Genomic DNA, 23982 nt, shown 5'->3' on the forward strand with positions numbered 1-23982 from the left:
TGGCCCAACCCCACATTCCCCTGATAGGTGGAGAGTTGGCCCAATAGCCGTAGCGCCACCGTCCTGACGTCAGGTCAAATCTGGATCAGTTTTTATCAGATCCGTTGCAGCCCCGTTTTTAGAGATTTGGGTATGGAGGAAAATAGAGAGGGTTGTGTTTTCTGACACTTGATGAGTTCCCTGGAACACCGGGGACACATATTCATGTATAAAAGACGTACAAAAGTGCATTTTGCATGATAGGTCCCGTTTAAATAGCTTGGATTTGACGCATCATAATTGCAATAATGCATTATTATTTTGTCAATTATCTTATTTAGTCACTATTTTCCTCCATGCTATTCTTTATCACTTGTTAATAGCTTTCAAAGATTCAAGATTTAAAGGTTTTATTGTCATATGCACAGTAAGCTACAGTTTAGATATGGCAATGAAAATCTTAAGTCCCAGGCTCCTGCAACAATGCAACATAAATATACATAAGACATAAAACTATTTGTAAAAACAATAAAACAGTGCTTATCTTGCAAGACTGATGTGCGAGTGATGTAGATAAAGTAAACTATATATGTCAAAAAGAAAATACAGTAAGTTCAATGTTGCAGAGAATGTTGTGAATAAGCTTTTCAGTAAAACCAGGGCATGGTGACATTTCTTTAATACAAAAACATGCATTTGACACATCATTTTTGCAATAACGCATTATTACTTTGTAAGAAAACGCCTTATAAGTCACATTCAAAGGTGCACACACAAGATTTTCCTCCCTCGCTGACGCATAATTTAGTGCTTATGTTGCAAGACCAATGTGTGAGTAATACACATAAAGTAAACTATACAGTATATGTAAAAAAATAAAAATACAGGAAGCTAAATGTTTCAGAGAATGTTGTGAACAAGCTTTTCTGTAAAAATAGTGCATGGTGACATTTCTTTAATAAAAAAACATGCATTTGACACATCATTTTTGCAATAATGCAGTATTAGTTTGTAAGACCTTATAAGTCACATTCAAAGGTGCAAACACAAGATGTTCCTCCCCCACTGACGCAGAATTCATCCCTGATGATTTTCAGCATGTTTCCTCGTCAGGTCTGCTGATGCAACAGGCAGCGAACGGCCCGCAGAGACGCGCTGCAGCTGCTGTGCTGGAGCCTCTTAGATCTCCAGGACTTGGGCGATGTTTTGCCCCACTTACATGCGGCAGCTTTGTGAATACAAAAAAGAAAAAGCAGTAGGACAATAAACCCTGCTTGTGCTGCATTGGATAGAAAAGCCTTCCTGTGGGTCTGAATTAGTGTTCTTGGACGTGTACCCAGACTCCCTGCAGCCATACAAAAAGCCCAGAGAAGAAAGGCTCTTTGCTGCGTAACACCAGCAGAGGGGGGTGTGCTCAAGTCACGAGCGGCGAGAGTGTGACAGCTGTGCAGGAGGAAGACTCGGTGTTTCAGGAGCCACACCCTGAGATGAGACAATAACACAGTGACATGAAACAACATGCAATATTCATTTGGACATCGTTTACAGTCTGGTACATGAGCCTTGAAACACAGTGATGGTTGAACAGCAACACTTTCATTTCAATTTCTTCTTGCACTATTTTTGTTTTCATGTCTTAAGTGTAATGTATGTTGCATTGTAAGAGGAGCATGACACTTATGAGTTGTATTACCACAACTACAATGCAGCTATTGTGCATATGAAAAAAAAAAATGCCTTTGAATCTTAAATCGCAGGTTAGAATAATAATAATAATAATAATAATAATAATAATAATGCATAAGAATTCAACATTACATTAAATTAGACCAACTCCAATAGCTGGTGCCAGATAAATGAGCATGCTTGCAGTTGGAGATTTAAATCAGTCTCCTCTCCAGTATCTGCGATAGACTTTCCCACGGGTTTTAAATGTTGGTTTTTCTTGTACAAGCTGTCACTTAGGAAACACACCTGACAAACATACTGCCTTAGTACAGATCCAAGTGAAGCAGCTCCCTCCTGCAGTGCAGAGGACTAATACTGAGAATAGTATAGAATAGTCTAAGATGAATTATGCACATCCACTGGATTTTGATATCCCTCCCACAGGGCTTTTTCTCTTTTCATTAAAGCTCTATTCTTTGTTCCAAATATGCATCCTTTTTCTTTTATGAGAAAATCCTTTATTACAAATCAGTGCAAGATTAAACAGCTTACTGTGTGTGCGTTTCTCTGAGGCTGACGGCTGTTCTCTGGCTGCAGGCGGTCACATTGAAACCAGCCCAATGTGGTGAGGTCAATAAGTGGAAGTGGCACTTTGATATCAATACAATCCCAATCCCAATACAATCAATGGTACACTGTACACTGAGATGCTTTTCTGAGGCATAGAGCTTGCAGCAGGTGGACTCTCACATCTGTTGTGTCTCCTTCTATCTCTGGAAACTAAACGTATTGGACTGGAACAGCTGAGCTGGAGTAGTCTGCCAAATGCAGTCTGACATCAGAGTTTGAATATAAAATTAGAAATCATAAAACATTCCCACACACACACACACGCACACCATTTGGGACTTTCTGAGACTTCAGATAGTGCCGCCCTAACTTCCTATCCCTGATTTGACTTATTTCATATTTAATGTATCCCTTATTTAACCATAAAGGTCCCTTTCGATCCAAGAAGACAAACCATTTCAGTATCATCTATCATATTTAATCATTTATTTAATCCAGAGAGGAAACTGGATTTTGTGACAGTGTCTTTATTTTAGAATAAACATTTTTTTGTTATAGTTATAAAAACATATAATAAAAAGGTCTAAGGTGCAATATAAATATTTGAAATAAATACATGTATATAAAAAAGGGGAATAAAGAGGTCAAGTGTGCATATTGTACTACAATATATAACATACACTATATACAATGGTGTAAATACGATAATAAAGTTGAATTGTATAGTTCTAAAGGTTTTTTATTAATGTGTTCCTTATTTAGCTTAAGAAGACTATCCACATGTATTTAATAAAAGCAATACATGATAGGACAAAGTCAAAGAGGAGAGACAGACAGGTAATACCAGCCATGCACATTTACCAGAGCCAAAGATGAAAGCATGCATCCTTTTACTTCAAGCAGCTCAAGTGGAAACAAATTGGAGACACCAATTATGTCCTCAATTGAGCTGTTGCGCCCTGCCAACTGGTAAAAAGTCACACACAAACACACACATTCATAAACACCCCGCCCACTCCTACAGCGGCACTGTCTCCTAAATCATATATAATCCCTAATTCATAATTAATCATAATGACGTTAGAATATCTCCGATAAAGGGGCATGTGGATCGTCACGGTAGTGCACGTGATATAAAAGACTTGCTATAATAACGATGTTTCACGGAGCTCATCCATATTAGAGGAGTCTTTAATGAACTCAGACCGAGGGGGACACTCCTCCTGGATCCGCGGGAGGGAGGAAACTCACTCATCTGATCTCTATCAGTATCAGTATCAGCATCGCCTTGGAGACAAAGAGAGCCGTGCCAATGAAGATCCGATAGCACGATAAGCCAGTGATAAAAGTCCCTGTGTTGTGCAGCCTGGAGGCAGACTCTCCGGTCCTGGGAGACTCTTTCGGGGATGCGCAAAGATGTGAGGAGTACCGAGCGAGAGGCATTGTGATCGGGCTTTTCTGCAAGCATCAGGCGAGGCATGTTTTCTCCAGCCAGAGAATCTACGGGGTGGCATCAAACTTGATATTTTTTCTTCTCGGTTTGCACGGCGACAGCGCTTCATCATTTCCGTATAACAAGAGAGGAGAACGCGCTGTCCGTGGTGCTGAAACACGCAGAGAGACTTAGCTGATCAACTAGTGAAGAGGGGCTCTCACTTCGTGCTTCATTTGGCTGTAAGGTGAGTCCAATGCGATGTGTTTCACTGTACAGATAAGCTGTTTCATCCCCGTGTCTGCATATCGCCTCCTAAAGCCCAGTGTCTGTTGTTTCTGTGCTGAGTGTTTCCATGTGTTTTACTCCAGAGTTTGATCCTGTATTGGTATCTTACACACTGAAGATACAAAGTTACTGTATCAGTTCAGTATTGGTTTTGTTCAACTTAATGTAAAGGCTGCAGTTAAGAAGTATTGACCCTCATATGTCACACATTGCCTGTTGATTCCACTGCCATTATCAAGTTTTTGGGGTTCAATCGGCAAAAAAATGGTCCTTCTTGTTCTGGCTTTCAAATCGTTTTGCACCAAAGTTTGAGAACAAATGCAGCGCTTGTCTTTTCCCTAAATGCTTTTAGGTGAGTCCATTGCGATGTGTTTTACTGTACATATAAGCAGTTTTATTCATATCTCTGGGACATTGTATTAGAACCTCCTGAAACCAGCAGCGTGTGTGTGTCCATGAGTTTTTGGGAGTTGGATCTCATCGGTTGACATCCTAAAGATTGACAACAGATATAAAGTTACAGTATCAATCACTATTGATTTTGTTCAGCTTGCTGTAAAGGCTACAGTTAAAAAGTATTGATGTCACACATTGCCTGTTGATTTCACTGCCGTTATCAAGTTCTAGAAATACCATTTGGGGTTCAATCAGCTGGAAAATAATCCTTTTTGTTCTGGCTTTCAAACCTTCTCGCACCAAAGTTGGAATATGAATGCAGTGCTTGTCTTTTTGAGTCCAATGTGATGTGTTTCACTGTACAGACAAGCTGTTTTATTCCTGTCTTTGAGATACTGTATTAGAGCCTCTTAAAGCCAGAAGTGTGTGTCTGTATTGTTTCTGTGCAATGTGTTTTATTTCTGAGTTTGATCTCCTTTGTTGACATCTTAAAGATTGACTAAAGTTGCGGTATCAATCACTTTTGATTTTGTTCAGCTTACTGTTGTAGAGGCTAAAAAGTATCGACAAAGTATGTTGCACATTGCACTGGCATTACTACGTTTTAAAAACACCATTTGGGGTTCAATCAGCTGACAAGTGTTCCTTCATACTTTGGCTTTCAAACCTTATTGCTCCAAAGTTTTAAAATGAATGCAGTGCTTGTCTTGTCCCTAAATGCTTGTATGTGGATTATACAGAGTTTATTTGCTTTGTATTCATGTAAGAAAGGACTACAGGGTCATTGCAAGGTTAAGCATATTACTACTTACTGTTTGCTGACTGCTGCTGCTGCTGCAGTTTGTTTCCCAGTTAAAGGACTGATTTATTGTTGGGGTGACAATGAGAGATTTATGTGGTTTCTGTTAGATGCTAATAAAGCATATTGCATGTTTTAACAGTGCTGTGTGCATTGCAATGTGTGCGCTATGTTATGCTTTTTGTGTTGGTCACTTTGCTGTGTCTGATTACTTTATGCAGCACACGTCACTATGGTACAACTCCCCTAGTAGTTTCCAATTCCTGGATTCCAAAATCAATTTATGCTCAGTGTCTTAAAAAACAACAACTTTGTAATTGATGATGATTATTTTCTCCAAACCTGTGGCTGGAGTTCAATCAGAGAATCGTGTGTGTGTGTGTGTGTGTGTGTGTGTGTGTGTGTGTGTGTGTGTGTGTGTGTGTGTGTGTGTGTGTGTGTGTGTGTGTGTGTGTGTGTGTGTGTGTGTGTGTGTGTGTGTGTGTGTGTGTGTGTGTGTGTGTGTGTGTGTGTGTGTGTGTGTGTGTGTTGTGTGTGTGTGTTGTTGAGAGCGGGTGTCACAAAGGATCTGTGTGTTTAAAGGATTTTAAAAATAGCAACTGCGCGCTAACTCGCCTCAGGCTTGTATTTTGGGTTATGCCACTTTTGGAGCGCAAATGATGTTGCCCAAGCATCTTGAACACAACCTTAAGAGTTGTGGTGACTTTAAAACTTAATGTGTTTCCAGAGAGTTGTCTAAAGGAATCACAATTACATACAGTTTGGAGATTTGGAGTGTGCAGCGAAAACAACAATTACTCCTTGCTTTCCCTTGCCCTTGCACGTTCACTCTGTGTGTTGGTGGTCAGTTTAAAGATTGTTTAGATGTAGAAGATCTTAAACAGTGCTGTAATTGCGACTACTGTGTTTTACTTGCTTTAATTAATCACCCTGTCGAGCTGAGAGGCAGCGTGGGTGTCATCAAAGCCGAACAAGGCCCCTTTGAGGTGGGAAACTGGCTGAATGACTTACAGTCAATTAGGATCAATTTCAAAAGGCACGACTTCATTTCAAAGCCACATTAATTTTGTCTTATGTGTTGAAATAGATTCTGTATATTTGTATTTCAGTCTTTAAGTCATAGCTCTAGTGCGCTGCGGTGCTACAAGCTGTGATTGGTTTGCACAAGCTAAAAAGGGAAAATAGTTGTAGTACTGAAAAGATGTCGGTCAATTGAGACTAATGCACATGCACTTACAGAGGCATGGCTTATTGAAGCTAATGTACCTGCAGGTGTCTTGCTCTTCTGAGTTTATATTGTCAAGGTTTATTTCACTTATTGGTAATCACTTTAGATAAAAGCATCAGCTAAATCAGGGGTGTCAAACTCAAGGCCCGGGGGCCAAATACGGCCCGCGACTTCATTTTATGAAAGAGCCTCAAGAGCTTGCAAAGAATAGAATAAGTTTATTATACAGTTACGTGCCACTTTAAAGAAGCACATTGCCCATATACTACATGTCCCACAATGCATCTCATTTTGTGACATGCGCACTGAAGAGACTTGCAATTAGTTGCAATTATTTTCCCCAGACTTCTGCTTTCAGACGTAGTTAATTATGAAGTCATTATACCCTCTCCGATAATAATCCAATTCAGAGGCAATAATGTAAGATAACACATCATTTTACATATATTATATATTTATATATGTATATTTATATAGTTAGAGTGCAACCATAATGCTGATGTGCCCCTGCGCTAAATTGAGTTTGACCCCCCTGCGCTAAATGAAGTGTAATGTAATGTAATTTGGCTCAAAACAAACCCGTATTTGACACCCTATATAATATTAAAGGAGCCCTATTATGCATTTCAGGGTTTCCCCTTTCCTGTAGTGTGTTGTATAGGTTTTAGTGCATGTAAATGGTCTGCAAAGGCTGAAATCCCTGTGTGAGAGGGAGTTTTCTCCTTTGTTTACTTCCTATATAGTGACATCATTATGTATTCTTCATACTTCGTTTGCAAGCGCTCCAACACATTGTACGTGATAGGCTAAGGGGCGGGGCATCTCTACGCAGTATATATAAGCAGTTTTATTTATCTCTGGGACATTGTATTAGAACCTCCTGAAACCAGCAGCGTGTGTATCCAAGATTGACAACAGATATAAAGTTACAGTATCAATCACTATTGATTTGGTTCAGCTTGCTGTAAAGGCTACAGTGTGCCAGGGTTTTGATATTCACTACTCATGTGAAAAACAAACTCTCTCCAAGATCACAAACAAAGCTATAATTGCAAGTAAGGTTTCTCTGTGGCTTCAATCAATTACTGTGCCATCATCCTCCGTCCGGAGAGATGCGGAGCGCAGGTGTCATCAAAGCAGAATGAGGCTCCTTTGAGGTGGGGGAACGCGGGACTCAATGCCTTCACTGAGCTGGGTCACTGGACACACAGCAGAGCTTTGACGCGTACAAATTGTGCTTGAAGACGCTGCGTTGGTCCGTGGAGGCTCAGCGGCTGGCAGGGGACCAGCGGAGCGGGGACATTGCACTCCAGATGGCCCGGAGAGGCCAGAGGAAGAGTGCTGTCCAAGCCCAGCTGGGAGCAGGGGAAGCTGGACGGCCGGTAGTGCGTACGTGATCGTGGGAGGAAGACGTGCTGAGAGAGATAGTACAAAGAAAAGGAGAGAAGGAGAGGTTTATGTATGAGCAGGGGTGGGAGGGATACTTTCAACATGTCATCTGTTACAACAACTAGTTACAGGTCAAAGAATCTAATCAGTATATCAAAATCTGTGTATCAAAATATAAAAGTCATGTATCCGGATTACTTTACATTCATTTTGGATAACCTCAATATCAAATGCAATGCAAATAGAAACAAAAGAAATAAATAACAATATGTGTTTTACTTAAGGGTTAGTGACGTGTAATCTTTTCAAATGTAATTGTCAACAAATACCTTCTTTATGTATCCTGATGACTTTATGTCGTCACATGTAATCCATTACTCCCCGAAGCCTGTGTATGAGTTTGTGTTGAAGGAGTGAGAGAGAGCGATTGAAATAGGCGCCTGTGTGTGTGTGTGTGTGTGTGTGTGTGTGTGTGTGTGTGTGGTGTGTGTGTGTGTGTGTGTGTGTGTGTGTGTGTGTGTGTGTGTGTGTGTGTGTGTGTGTGTGTGTGTGTGTGTGGTGTGTGTGTGTGTGAGAGAGCGCGTGTGAGTGTGTGTGTGTGTGTGTGTGTGTGTGTGGTGTGTGTGTGTGTGTGAGCGTGTGTGTGTGTGTGTGTGTGTGTGTGTGTGTGTGTGTGAGAGCGTGTGTGAGTGTGTGTGTGTGTGTGTGTGTGAGCGTGCATGAAAGCAGTGAAAGGAAGAGTGTGGGAGGGAGAAGAAATAAAAGACAAGATGAAGGAGTTTGTATGTATGTGCGTGTGTGTGTGTGTGTGTATGTGTGGTGTGATTGTGTGTGATTGTGATTGTGTGTGTGTGTGTGTGATTTGTGTGTGTGTGTGTGTGTGTGTGTGTGTGTGTGTGTGTTGTGATTGTGTGTGATTGTGTGTGTGTGTGTGTGGGTTTGTGTGTGCGATCCTTGTTGAAGGAGTGACAGGGATGCAGAAAGGCTTGGAGATGCAGAAAATGAACGAGAGAAAGAAACAGGCGCATGTGGGTGGGGAGAGAAAAATGAAACTGGAAGACGCAGGCATCTGTGTGTGTGTGTGTGTGTGTTTGTGTGTGTGTGTGTGCAGAGAAAGCATGGACTAGGAGAGAGTGTGTGTGTGTCCCTGGGAAAATGAGTGTATGAGGGGGGAGAGAAAATTAAATGAGAGAAACTGGCATGGTGGGCTTGTGTGTGTGTGTGTGTGTGTGTGTGTGTGTGTGTGTGTGTGTGTGTGTGTGTGTGTGTGTGTGTGTGTGTGTGTGTGTGTGTGTGTGTGTGTGTGTGTGTGTGTGTGTGTGTGTGTGTGTGTGTGTGTGTGTGGGAAGGGGAGCAGGGTGCACACATGTGTGGTCTTAATGCTGACTGTGGCATTCACTGATAATTGTAAGCAGTAAATCAAAGCTGCATGGAGAATGAAACACATAGTAAACAAGTAAACAGGTAAACAGGTAAACAGGTGTTATACCTCAGACAGAAATAGTGTGGCAGCTTTTTATTCATTCAGTCAGACCCGGGGTTTGGATCTAATGTATGCATATTGTTGTTCAGGAGCCATGTGACTAGAGTCACCCTGCTCATGTATCATCCTTTGGAGACTTTACACATACCATACTTTATGTATAATTTAAAAAAAAATAAGCTACGTGCAACGATACACAGGCTTGTGGTGCTTCACATGATTGGCTAAAAGCAGTGTCAAATAAGCATCTTGTATTTTATTGGTTAAAAATGTAACCAAACTAGCCGTGCGCTTCTTAAGGTCACCATCATGGCACTGTGGCGCAGAGTAGCTAACGAGCTAGCTCATGAGTCATCTAGTTAGCGGTAGGTTTAGCTGCAGAAAGACTTGATTTCATTCAGAATGAGCATGGATTCGTAACAAATAGCAGAAAGGACGAATGGAATGCTTTTTGCATGTTGTCGTTGCCATGTAGACGTTAGCAGACATGCTAGCAGCAAAGCAACAATCAAAACAGGTGCATCTTGACTTTGAGCATCTTTTCGTAAGATGCCTGGAGATGTGTTTTGAGTTTGCAGGATGCAGTGAAGCCAGGATGACAACTGGAACATAATCCCAGAGTGTCCTCCTTTTTTAGTGTTATAGAAATAGCCCCCCTACATGTGACGTGCAGCTGTATTGTGTCACACGCTGTCCAGCAGATGGCCCCCCACTGTGATCTCAGGCATCCACTCCTCGCTTAACAACATGTGTTACATATGGGACCCTCTTCTTCTTCTTCTGCGTGTTGCGTCTTCGAGGCGTCGTTCTCCTTCTAACGTGAAGCCACCTGAGAACAACGCAGAGCACGTGACGTCGGCTTCACAGAGTTAACTTTGCCTCACTGTTTCCATCTGGGAAGCCGCTAGAGAGAAAGCCTGCTCTTCTCATTCTGCCACATCGGCTCTCTGATGGGATGGAGCATGATCTGCACTTTGATCACCATGAATTATTCCTATCCCTGGCTATAAATATGGTCTGTCTTCAGCACCCAATCTCTCTTCCTCTCTCTACTTAGAGCAGGAATCTGTGCAGCACTCTCCTGAGTGTCTCTGCGGGAGCACTGCAGCTCTGCTTTGCTCACATTGTGGAGGGACCTCACAGATAACCCGTTCTGGAGAACCAGTGAAGTATTGACTGGATCCAATACAATATTAGGACTATTATCTGCAAACAAGTTGTGTATACAAGAGAAGAAAAGAGTGTTTCTCAAGGATTAGTCTGGTGTTATTTTCATTTCTACAACAATGTTGACCTGTCTCTTGATATGTTCTGTGTCACAGCCTGAGAAAGCAGAACATCAATAAAGACATCCGGCATCTTTTATTGAGAATGTATTGATTAAACATAAACACATATTCACTCTATGACATAACAACCATTCATAGTATGTCTGTTTAAACAGTTGGTGTGTACTGCAATTAAGATGAACATAAACCTTAACACAACAACAGCAACTTTAGACATTTTCATATTCTCTCTAGTTAATTAAAACATATGATGCTTTTTCTCTTATACTGTCTCTCATAAAAAAACCTTTGAAGCTTTAATGACAGGTCATTTGACTTTGACTTTGAGTATGTCATGTTGTCCCACTTTTCCTCACCACATGTTAAAGCACTTAAGATTAAAACACTCCTCAGGTAACAACTCTTGAACTTTAAGCAGCACAGAGGGACAGAGAGGCTGAGTGGACTGCTTATATTATGCATGCAGTTTGTGGGCGGGACATCTCTCTGCACGTCATTCAGACTCACCTGCTCACCAACACACTCCCTGACCGCTGTGCAGAACCTGTGCACGCTCTCTTTTTGCTTTTATGCCAGTAGTTATGCTGCTGGACTTGTGTTACATGCTTTGCTGGTTTTATTCTGCTGTTGATTCTATGAAGGAGGTTATTTACTTTACGTGGCATTATTAATGCTTCTTGCACCGGCCGTGGTGTCCATATAGATTTTGTTTAAGCCATTGTCTGCCATTTTAATTTAATTGTATGAGGATAATCCTCTTGTCTGGTTATTATAGCGGGACCATACAGGAAGGTTGTTTTATGCAGAGGCTGAAAAGCGCCGTCGTAGAGAAAAATGATTTGCTGTTGGTTTGGACACAAGGGCTCGGTTTTGTTCATTTAGACATTTAATGAAAAGTATGCATGATTTGTAACAGTAATGTCTGAATACTAAGTACATTTCTGACTGACCTACTTTTTCTATTTATCTAAGTACATTTTTTGCACAAGTATAAGTTCCCAACATAAACATATTGTCACTTTTTAAGTTGCTATATGGAGAACTTGTTGGGTGCTATTTTACACATGCAGCAGTTATGGAGCAATGTTTTCCTTCATTTGGCCACCTGTCAAATATTCACTTTGTTTCTGGTCTACCTTCTCCTCGGGGAACGAGCAGTTAAATGCTCCACTATGTTCTGAAGCCTGTCTCCCACGGTGTCTGTGTGCAGTGTGCTGAGCAGATAGCGAGCAGTGACTTTCCCCCGGTAAAAAGCTGCCTGCTGTAGTCCAAAATAAAGACTGAAACAAAACACCAAACAGCATCACTTTTGCTAATGTATTGAATATTATGCCTGCATGACTTTGTTCCACTCGACTCACTTTTGGCAACAGGTCCATTTCTCTATTTAATTTTCCACTGCAGATATTACCACCTCAATGGAGGCGGGGAAACTGCTGTGTTATACATAGTGGTGCACTCTCGGCATGGTTTTGCCGGCTGTCGTGTAAAAAAGACGACATCTGGTCCACACACAACTTGCTAGTGTCTGCTAAGCTAACTTCAAGCCTCCATCAACGCACTACTTTAAAAAACAAGTACCAGCTACTATGGCATCCACTTCAATAACAAGCAATTTGATTATAGCTCATAATGTTTTGTCATTCCATTTAAAGTGGACCTATCATGCTATATTTGAATAATATAGTGTAGGACCATACCTATATAAGGCATATTTATACTTTTTTTTTTTCAAAATACCAAACAGATCATGCATTTTAGCCATGCCTCATTTTGCTCAATTTGACAATTTCTAGCTCTGTTTTAGCAAGGGCTGATTCTGTGAGAACAGCACCACCTACTGGCCTGGCATATGTACTACAGCGTCTCCAGCGCTTTCGAACGGCATGGCCGTGGCTGTCTCCTCCTGATTGGTGGAGTTGGCCCAATAGCCGTAGCGCCACTGTCCTGACGTCAGGACAGTGTTCAAATCTGGATCAGTCTGTATCAGATCCGTTGCAGCCCCTTTTTTAGAGATTTGGGTATGGAGGAAAATAGAGAGGGTTGTGTTTTCTGACACTTGGTGAGTTCCCTGGAACACCGGGGACACATATTCATGTATAAAAGACGTACAAAAGTGCATTTTGCATGATAGGTCCCCTTTAAATAATGTCCGTTCTTTTTCTTCAAGTGTGGTGAAATGTTATACCACTGTAGTAAAAACATTGATCAGATTTACATGGATTACAAAATATCAAATATCACTTTGTTACTGTGGTTACAAAAGAAAGACATCCATATGTTGAATAAAGCACCCGTTTTGCAAAATCAAGCTCTCACACACACAAACACACACAGACACACACAAAAACACACAGACACACACAGACACACACACACACACACACACACACACACACATACACACACACACACAGACACACACACACACACAACACACACACACACACACACACACACACACAGACACACACACACACACACACACACACACACACACACACACAGACACACACACACACAGACACACACAAACCACACACACACACACACACACACACACACACACAGACACACACACACACACACATTTTCAGTTTTACTGCTTTTGTGAATAAAAAATACTCATAGGATATTTACAACGGCCTCTTTTAAGCTGCGAAAGGTGTTGCTTAACTATGATCCTAACATCTAACGGCTAGTTTATTCTATTATTCCTATTTTCATGACTTATTCAATCAATGTATTCCTAAAGCCTTCATATAATCATGTTCTGTTTCTGTTTTGTTTAGTGTTTTTTAAAGAGAACATCTAGTTAATGGGATAAACTAGTCAAAAGAATCCAATTCCATTCTGCATTTTTAGATAACACCCTTTCATAATTGCCATAAAGGCAGAACAGAAAATGTACTTTCTCTTGTGATCTGTTCGTTTCTGTTTCACACGATTTACAAATAACTAAAACGTTGTTTATTTTCCCAGGGTACAGGTCAGTAGTCCCTAAATGTTAAGGGTTACCCATCACTTAATAACACGGATATAATGCCAGTGAAAAGTACAATGTGTTATCATTTCTATCATATTTTACATTTTGGACACAGATTTGAAACACACAAACAGGAAATGGACCATGATGCATTGGAGCGCCATCAAACGGTAGCAGCTGATCTGGGATTGACTTCCTGTTAATAAATCATTTCTGATTCACAGAGCTGACTGCAGCCTGTTGACTCTCGCACACACCGCCTGTGATGTGTCAGGAACAAACCACAGAGAAGTACAGTATGGAGACAAAAACACGTCTTCAGGCTGAGCTTCAGGAATCAACACAGACGTGAACATATCTTGGTATTTGAACGCATCCCAAAAGAACACGGTGTGTCTCTTTTTGCATCAGTGTGTCTTTGAATTCTGCTCAGCACCTTCACATTGTCTCACAGCCTCTCCCACAACGAATGGTGCTACCTTCACCTCTAAAGGGAACAAAAGGTCACTCCTTAATTATTCATTCGGGATGTCAAACAATGCTTGCCGGCTGTTATTTAGGGTGGGGGAGACCCATTGAATAATTCAGCAGCAGGATTCTCTTTCCTGCAAAAAAAAAAAAAAAGGGCGGCAGGGTGGTTTAAACATGTTGTGAGTCTTTATCTCCTTCGGTCTTCCCTGAGCTGACCTTGGCCGTCACTGCAGCGACAGCATGGGACAAACAGAAGGTGGCCGGGCCTCGTCTTCTTCCTGTTTCTGAATCCTCCTCCACACACAGAGAGAGAGAGAGAGAGAGAGAGAGAGAGAGGAGAGATACGAGAGACGAGAATAGATANAGAGAGGAAGGACCACAGGGAGCTGCTGTTCCTCGTCATCGTTCCCTCAGTGTCTGTTTACAGGACACCAGGAGCCACGCTGCGCCAGGCTGGTGCAAAGATATTCTGTTAGCCGTAGACGGTGGCTTGGCTCACTAGAATCAACTTTTTTAACTTGCTAAGCTAACTTGGAACCTCCATCTATGCAGTGATTTAAACAAATATATGAGCTTTTATCCACTATTGTTGCAGAATATGTTTTCTTATTGCTTCCACATAGCTTCAATCACACACACACACACGCACGCACGCACGCACGCACGCACGCACGCACACACACACACACACACACACACACACACACACACTCTTTTTGCTTGTTAGTCTCTGCTAAGTTAACTTGGAACCTCCATCCATGTAGTTATAATAAAAAAAAGACTGTTACTGCCAAAAGGTGTTTTCTTATTGCTTCAATCACAAGCAACTTGATAATTGTTCATTTTTTGTTATTTCATTGAATTCACTTACATTATTTTGTTTTATACATGTTGTATGTCTGTCTTAAAAACATTGATCTCAGATTAACATTAAATACAAAATATCAACTGTCAATCTGTTTCTCTTAAACTAAATCATATATTGAATAAAGGTATTTTTCTCTTTCATTCTCTCTCACACACACACACACACACACACACACACACACACACACACACACACACACACACACACACACACACACACACACACACTCAGTGTCTGTTTACAGTACACCAAGTGCCACACTGAGCCAGGCTGGAGCAAAGATATTCTGTTCGCCGTAGACGGTAGCTTGGCTAATAAAAATCAACTTTTTTAGCTAGTCTCTGCTAAGCTAACTTGGAACCTCCATCAATGCAGTAATACAAACATATATATATAAGCTTTTATCCACTACTGCTGTGGCAAAAATATGTTTTCTTATTGCTTCCACATAGCTTCAATCCAAATACATTTGATCGTTTCTCATGTTTTGTAATTTTATTGAATTAATTTCCAATATTTTATTTTTGTGTGTGTTGAAATCTGTCTTAAAAACATTGATCCCAGATTTATATTGAATAAAAAATATCAACTATCAATCTGTTACTGTAAAAAACGAAATCAATATATTGAATAAAGCTCATACTCTCTTTCATTCTCTCTCTCACACACACACATACACACACACAGACACACACACACACACACACACATGCACGCGCACACGCACACGCACACACACACACACACCACGCACACACACACACACACACACACACACACACACACACACACACACACACACACACCCTCAGTGTCTGTTTACAGTACACCATGTGCCATGCTGAGCCAGGCTGGTGCCAATGTATAAAAATAAATCAGATTACTCTCTAACAATGATGCCTTTCACCCGCGGTAGGTTTCTGTTCGGTACACTCACAACTGGTCCTCCTAAGCGGCTTTCTTAAGATGTAAGGGGTGTTTATTGTAGCCGGAGAGGCAAAAAAGGAGATATTAATACTATTAAAGTGCATTAAAGTGAAGAATAGTGTAATATGAGTCACTTCCCTGGGAGGATTAGAGGAGGATTGTGAGGAAGGAGTGAAAGTGAAAGTGTTCATCTTGTTATGTGAGAGGCTGGAGGGAGAGAGAGGACAACGAGAGAGAGAGTGAGGAGAGGTGTGTGTGTGTGTGTGTGTGTGTGTGTGTGTGTGTGTGTGTGTGTGTGTGTGTGTGTGTGTGTGTGTGTGTGTGTGTGTGTGTGTGTGTGTGTGTGTGTGTGTGTGTGTGTGTGTGTGTGTGTGACACTGATACAGTACAGCAGCCCAGAGGAAATCAAATAAGAAGCGTGTTTGTCATTGCCAATGAAATCATCACAATGGCTGCTATCATGCTGCTGTTTGTAAGGGAGCTCTGAAAAGGAAATCACGTAATCAATATTTATAGAAAATAACATATTTTTGAAGACATTTTATATTTATCCAGATTGTCCCTTGAGATCATAGATCTCTTTTTCAGGTCTCCCTTGAAAAAGAGATCTATGATCTCAAGGGACAATCTGGATAAATAAAGGTTTGAAATGAAATGATTTCCATAAGTAGACAAACAATAAGTAGGGATCAAACCAATATTGATATCATTAATATATCATCTCAGGTACGATTATTACATTATTATCTACCATTTCAGGCTTTTTCAACGCACATTTTGAATCTGTTCCTATGAAGGGAAATGTGATGTTTTTGGTAAATATCATTTTAACAATATTTATGTATTTCACGTCATTGTGAACAAAGAAGCACTCAAGTATGTGCAGGGACAAAAATGCTGGACTTTGACACAGGAACAGTTTTTTAGCCCTGTGTAAAACTAGAATTAATGTATTTGTCAAATAAATATGCCAAAGTAACTTGACTTCATAGTCTTATTGTTTTTAATGAGTAACTTAGTTTGCCCATATATATATGTAACAAGCTGAATTTGAAACGTGTTGTTGGACATGCGCAGGAGAATTGGATATATTTTGTTCAAAATACAATCATTTTTTTGGGAGAAAAACATTAATAAATACAAGACCAAGAAACATGCCTTATCATATACCTTAAGACGAAAATGTTTTATGTGAAGGGAAATATATATATTTACTGTATGTATATAAACAAATACATTCATATTAATAATAATAACAATAAAACACCCAAAAAACTAACAAATTAAAACATATATTCCTTAAATTGAAGCTGATTGCCAACCCAAGTAGTTAGATCTTACCCTAAATTGTTTCCTGTAATAAGAGATGTTTTGTGAAAAAGACTGTAGGCATTTAACTGGCTGAATTTGACGTTTGTTGGTGGAATTTCGAAGGTGAAAGACACAAATATGTTTTGAAAACATTGCCTATTTTTGTAATACAGGACCTAATAATATCTGATTCATTAATGATCAGGTCGTTCCTCACTCACTGTATTGTTAAGTGTTACCAAACAACAGGAGAGACAATAGAGACCCAATTAAACCCATGCCTGGCTTCATATTAAGCAGATGTTTTGAAATGTTATTTAAATGTGTGACTCTGCCTGTGGTGTACAGTTTAGTAGTTGTTGTTGAATTTTGGGGAAGTGAATCAGAAGTTGAAGATGAAAATCTCGCCATCTATAAATCACGTTCATCGGGTGCAGCAAAGTGCAGTGTGCCAGGTCCAAAGTGCACAAGTTAAAAATGAGCGGTTGACTTTTCCCCGCCACCTGGACTGGAGATCAGGCTGATGAATTGGGGAATGAAAGCAGAAGTTATTTGGGACACAGATGCTCCGGGGTTGGCTTGTGATGCCAGTATTTCTTATATTCTTATTGCCAGTGTAGTATACTCACAGAACAGTGACAACACTCGTTCATCTTTGGAGCTGAAAATAAGACAAAGGTTGAGGAGAAGCAGGTGAGGAGGATATGGATTGGCCTCAAATAAACTGAGGGGTGAGGAGCAGCCTGATCTTTCAGCCCGACAAGGTGACTTTAAGTCTGAAGACAGCATGGTGCCGGGGGAATATCCACAACCAAGGGCAGGAGAGTGCTTCCTGCCAGAGGTGGGAAGTAGGGGATTACAAATACTTAATTACTGTACTTAAGTACATTTTTCTGGTATCAGTACTTTACTCCACTTCTTTCTGACGACTTTTGACTTTTACTTCTTACATTTTTAACACAAATAACTGAACTTTCTACTTCTTACATTTTCCAAACAGGCTGGTTCCTTTAGTTTGAATGTGTGTTTGGTGGCGTGATCATTATTATTTAGAGTCATTGCGTGCCTATTGATTTGAACACGATCCGTGTATCCATCATTTCCTGGTCTTCACTAAAGAAGAGGGACCAATGAAAACGTTGTCATGTTGCCGTTGTTCAGCATGGAAACATTCATTAGCTAACAATGACATTATTGTTCTATTAATATAAAGGGAGGTCAGGTACTCTTTAAAACAGCTGGGAGTTATGGGTACTTTTTACTTAAGTACATTTCAAAGCCCATACTTCTTTACTTTTACTTGAGTAAAGAAGTTTAGTCAGTACTTCTACTTTTACCAGAGCATTTTTAAACACGAGTATCTGTTCTTCTACTTGAGTAAAGGATGTGTGTACTTTTGCCATCTCTGCTTTCTGCCAAACTCTGGTCCACTGTGGCTCTTAACATCTCCTCTGGATCCACACATGGTGCCAGGGTGCTGATCTATAATGCCAGGAGTGTAGCAGCCCAACTTAATTAAAGTAATTTATTTTACCTGAGCTTGTCAGAAAAGACTTGGCAACACATCCCGGTCTTTCTGGCTGCAGCAGCTACGTCTTAATTCACTCTGTGGATGGGCTGAAGAGGGTTGATTGTTCCCTTTCAGAGCAATCAGGCAAAAACAGCAATAAGGGAATCAATGCAATTTTACAGTAAATTAAATAATACCTTTTCTATGTCTTGAAGTGGGAAAATCAAATGTTAAAGTATTGTATATGCAAGGGTTCACAAAGTTTGAAAGGTTTGATGATTAAATCCTTTTTAATCCGCGCCACATAAAGTTTCATATCCACACACAATGTCTTAGAAAAATACCAAAAACTTCGAATCAGCACCCACTTCAGACTGCTCCTTATAAAAGAAGCGATCATCATGCAACAATGGCAATAATGGAAATAATTAAGTGCATATTCAAATTTAGTTAAATTGCTTTTCACCTTAAAAATCCGTTGATTTTGTCTGACCGTGAGGCGGCTATGTAAAACAGGAGACGACCTCATGTACGTGACATGCATAACTACATCCAATACTTAATTTTACCTGAACCACAACCTATTTTCCTAAATCGTTTAGTTTTTAGTTTCACCACATTTAATAGATCTTATATATATATGTCGATTTAAAATATCATATAATATAATAAAACATACAGCAATGCCTTTCCAATAATCTGTTCACATTGTGCAATGTTAGTAATACAGAGTAATTAGTAATACAAAAATGGCATGATACTTAGTGTCCATATGCACTGTTTTCCCTATTTAATTAGGATATATTCTGATCATTTTCAGATTCATATTTGTATGTAGTGTCTCTCCTGGGACATGTCTCCATGCTTTAATGTTCAAAAAGCTCTTTATTTTTCTCATACTGCCTGTGCTGCAGCACCTCTTTTCACCCTCTGTCTGAAACCAGAGTCCAGTCTGCTCTGATTGGTTAGCTGGCCGGCTCTGTTGTGATAGGTCAACCTCTTAGAGATGTCCCGCCCCTTAGCCTATCACGACGCACAATGTGTTGGAGCACTAGGGTGGGGCGTGTGAGAGAGAAACTTTGCAGACCATTTACTTGCATAACAACCTATATAACACACTATAAGAAAGGGAAAACCCCCAAAAGCAAGGATATCATTAAAATAAAAGTTTTTTATTATCAATAGTTTACAGGTTTTCTCACTTTAGGGTGAATTACCTCCAAGCTGTTTATCATTCAACCGCTGAGTTTCCCGTCTTAAATAGAGTCAATACCAAAACATCCACTTAGATTGTTATTTAATGTTTATTGTTAAGTGATCAATTTGAGCGGCGGCATAATTACATCCCACCTCGTGAAAGAAAATGAATCCACATTTTTTTTTCTCATCTTCTTCTCCATATGATTAAACAAGAACCAGAGGCAGTGGGTCGCTCATTCAATTAGTGTTTCATTTACCACATTTAATTACCCACAATCCCTGCCCTCTCTGACCCTGCAGGAAGCCTCGTATGACTAATGAGTGCACTTACCTGATTTCCCTGCATGGAAAATCACATCGGTGTCTATTTCCACTCATCTGCTCGCAGGGAGGCAGTATATATATATATGGTGACTGAAGATTAAAGGATTTTTTTAGGGGTGGGGGGGCAGGGTGGGAGTATTGAAGGTGACGCTTGAAGCCTTCAATCCAGCCACTTTGATCTTCCAGAAGCTCATGTTGCCACCAGTTGTCATATTTTATACTGAGTACCTGTTGAACCTTCAGTTCACATGGGCTGAAAAACAAGTAGTTTGCAATTTATATAAGATCATATAAAAGTTGGTAACACTTTAGATTAAGTTACACATACTCACCATCAAGTAGTTGTTAATTAACATGCATATTAGAGCCAAACTACTAGCTTATTAGTAAACATATTCTGAGTTAGAAAATACTACATTTTAAGTTACTTTGACACAATTAACACTTGTAGTTTCATGTCTTGTTACATAAGAATAGATCATATGTGTTAGGTGTTATTATGGGAGAATTACTATTCTTGTGGTACTGCTGCCTTATTAGGCCCATATTGAGCAGAGCATATTAAGACCCAAACTCATGTACAACAACTTCCTTACTTGCAATAAATAATCACTAATTAGAGGGTTATTGAGGAAAAACTCTCAACTAATGACCTAGTACTTGTAGAATATGGTCATGTAGAATAAGGCATTAATAAGTGTTTTATAATGACTAATAAAGAGCCAATATACTGCTAATATGCATGTTAATTAACAGCTAGTTGATCGTGAATATGTGTACCTTAATATAAACAGTTACTAAAAGTTTTTCTTAAAAAAGGTCTGCAACGTTTTTACCCAACAAGCTTACGTTTTGGATATTTTACGTTTTAGATTTGAGGCTTTGATACTCCCTTAATAAGCTCTTTGAAATAGGCTGTCTAGCTTTTTTAACTCCATGGTGACATTCTCTTTGTACTGATTGAAGATACCATGTGTTTTAACACCATTCCTTCTTAAACTGGCAAATCACAGATCATTTGCAAATGACTAAATGTTGCTTCATTGTGCTTGTATCAGACTCACAGCTGGTGGGTGCCAGGGGAATACTAAAGTTAAAAAGTCTCTGAGTATTACTGTAATTACTGATTACAGCTTTGAACTTTGATTCAGGAGAGAATGGCCTGCAATCAAATGCAGACTTGTTATTTTATGTTTTCCTATCTGGACCAAAACAATCTTTGGGTCGCCTTTTCTGGAATAAAAAGGTCTATTTAAAGGTTTAAAGGAGCTTTCTAACTCAAACAAAACGGCCTGTTTTCCGATATGATCCGATACAATAAGATACAATATGATACGATATGATGCAATACAATGCAATCCAATGCAATACAATACAATACGATCAGATACTAAACTATACGATACAATACAAAATGATACGATTTCAAACAATACGATATACCATGATACATTACTACGAAAGGATACAATAAAAATATATGATATGATGTGATACAGTACGAAGAATTATGCTACAATACACTACAATACGCTACAATACATTACAATATGCTACACTACATTACAATATGCTATACACTACAATATGCTACAATACGCTACAATACATTACAATACACTACAATACGCTACAATATGCTACAATACACTACAATACACTACAATACGCTACAATACGCTGCAATATGCTACAATACACTACAATACACTACAATATGCTACAATATGCTACAATATGCTACAATACACTACAATACACTACAATATGCTACAATATGCTACAATATGCTACAATACACTACAATATGCTACAATACACTACAATACATTACAATACACTACAATACACTACAATATGCTACACTATGCTACAATATGCTACAATACACTACAATATGCTACAATACATTACTACAATACACTACAATACATTACAATACACTACAATACACTACAATATGCTACACTATGCTACAATACACTACAATATGCTACAATACACTACAATACATTACAATACACTACAATACACTACAATATGCTACACTATGCTACAATACACTACAATACACTACAATACACTACAATACATTACAATACACTACAATACACTACAATATGCTACACTATGCTACAATATGCTACAATACACTACACTATGCTACAATACACTACAATATGCTACAATACACTACAATACACTACAATTGTCACAGTCTGCTTTCTCACTCACCTATTTTCTGCATTAACATTCCTTAGTCACCTGGTAGTCACACCCTGTCTCTCTCTCTCACTCTGTTACACCCATCAGCTCCATTAGTATATAGGCCCACTTCACTTTCACCTCAGTGCCAGATCGTACTTTGCAGCATGCCAGTCTTTCCCGCATTACCTTCCAGATTGCTCTCCCGGTTTCGACCCTGCCTGTCCCTGACCAGCCTGCCTCGCCTGTTTCCTGACCCTGCCTGTACCCGGACTATTCTGCCTCGCCTGCTCCCTGACCCGGTCTGTACCTGCGACTCCCGTCTTGCTTTCTCCTGGAACCCTTGCCTGTCCCCGACCAGCCCTTTGCCTACTATCGTCCAGCCTATTGCCTTGAATGAAGCTGGTTACCGACTATCCCTGGTTTCCCGTGTGTTGCATTTTGGTTCTCAGCTCGCTTGTGACAACAATACGCTACAATATGCTACAATATGCTACAATACATTACAATACACTACAATACACTACAATACACTACAATATGCTACAATACACTACAATATGCTACAATACATTACAATACACTACAATACATTACAATACATTACAATACACTACAATACACTACAATATGCTACAATACGCTACAATACGATAAAATATGGTACAATACGATAACACTTTATTGTCAAATCAAGTCTGAAATATTTCTTGCAACATCAACAAGGACACATATTAGAACAAGAAACAAGTAAACAGACATTTCATTTAGTTTCGATCTCTCTCATATTTGGTATGCAGAGAATTACTTTGGTATTTAAATATAAAAGGAACACTGCTTTAAATAAGTGATTCTGCCTACATTTGTCCACTGACCTCTTGCCGTTTGACAAACTGGAGGCAGAGGCAGTTAACTGTAGGCAGATTTTGTTGAATATTTGCGGCCAAGCATGCTTTGTGAAAGTGGATTCCTGCCAGGATGAAGAACTGTGCCTACCAGATTGTGAAAAACGGAATTAAAGTTTGATACGAGCCATTAGTTTCCAGCCATGTTGTTTAACTTATCCAGTGCTATTCACTTCTTGCGTCCTCTTGTGATATACACCTGCTGTATAGCGCATTAAGCAGCGTAATATTATTCTCTCAACATACTGTAAGTGCCTTGGTTTACATTTTAATGTAGGGTGGCTATTCATATTCAAGATTTAGGATTACAGCATTAGTGTCCGACTGTAAGCTCAGGGATGTGTTCAAAATGACTGTGAGAAGTAAACTCTCTGTGCCCTTAATAAGAATAATTATCTATTTATACAGCCATAACATTTAACAACTGCATTAAGTGTAAATCAGCTCCTTACAAGATTGTGAGGCAATTATGCTTTGGCAAATGAAGCCATTAAGATATTAAAGCAGGTTACAATACAGCAGGGTGGGCCAGGAACATTGATTATACTCATTTATCATAACTCTGCTTTACCGTAATAGAGTGTGTTGTCTCCTCCTGAATGTTGTACGTCTCTTGTTGGTTTGTGTATTTTTGATGGCACCTTAAAAAATGGAGTAGCTCTACTCATCTCATTGTATACCTGTATAATGACAATAAAGTATTCTATTCTAATCCTGCATGTAAGGCAGCCTGGACATTTTACTGATTAAGATC

The 23982-nt window shown here is 39.6% G+C and overlaps 1 protein-coding gene across 1 annotated transcript in view; it reads left to right on the forward strand.

The window, feature by feature from the left end:
• The first annotated feature begins 3552 nt into the window (after window positions 1–3552).
• Window positions 3553–23982, forward strand: part of LOC117496699 (carbohydrate sulfotransferase 8-like) — a 228138-nt gene continuing 207708 nt past the window's right edge. Inside the window, exon 1 of the mRNA XM_034148430.1 lies at window positions 3553–3896. The gene's annotated coding sequence lies outside the window, so the exon portion shown is untranslated. The remainder of the gene's footprint in view (window positions 3897–23982) is intronic.

This window comes from Trematomus bernacchii, unplaced genomic scaffold, assembly GCF_902827165.1.
Source record: "Trematomus bernacchii unplaced genomic scaffold, fTreBer1.1, whole genome shotgun sequence".
Classification (NCBI taxonomy): Eukaryota; Metazoa; Chordata; class Actinopteri; order Perciformes; family Nototheniidae; genus Trematomus; species Trematomus bernacchii.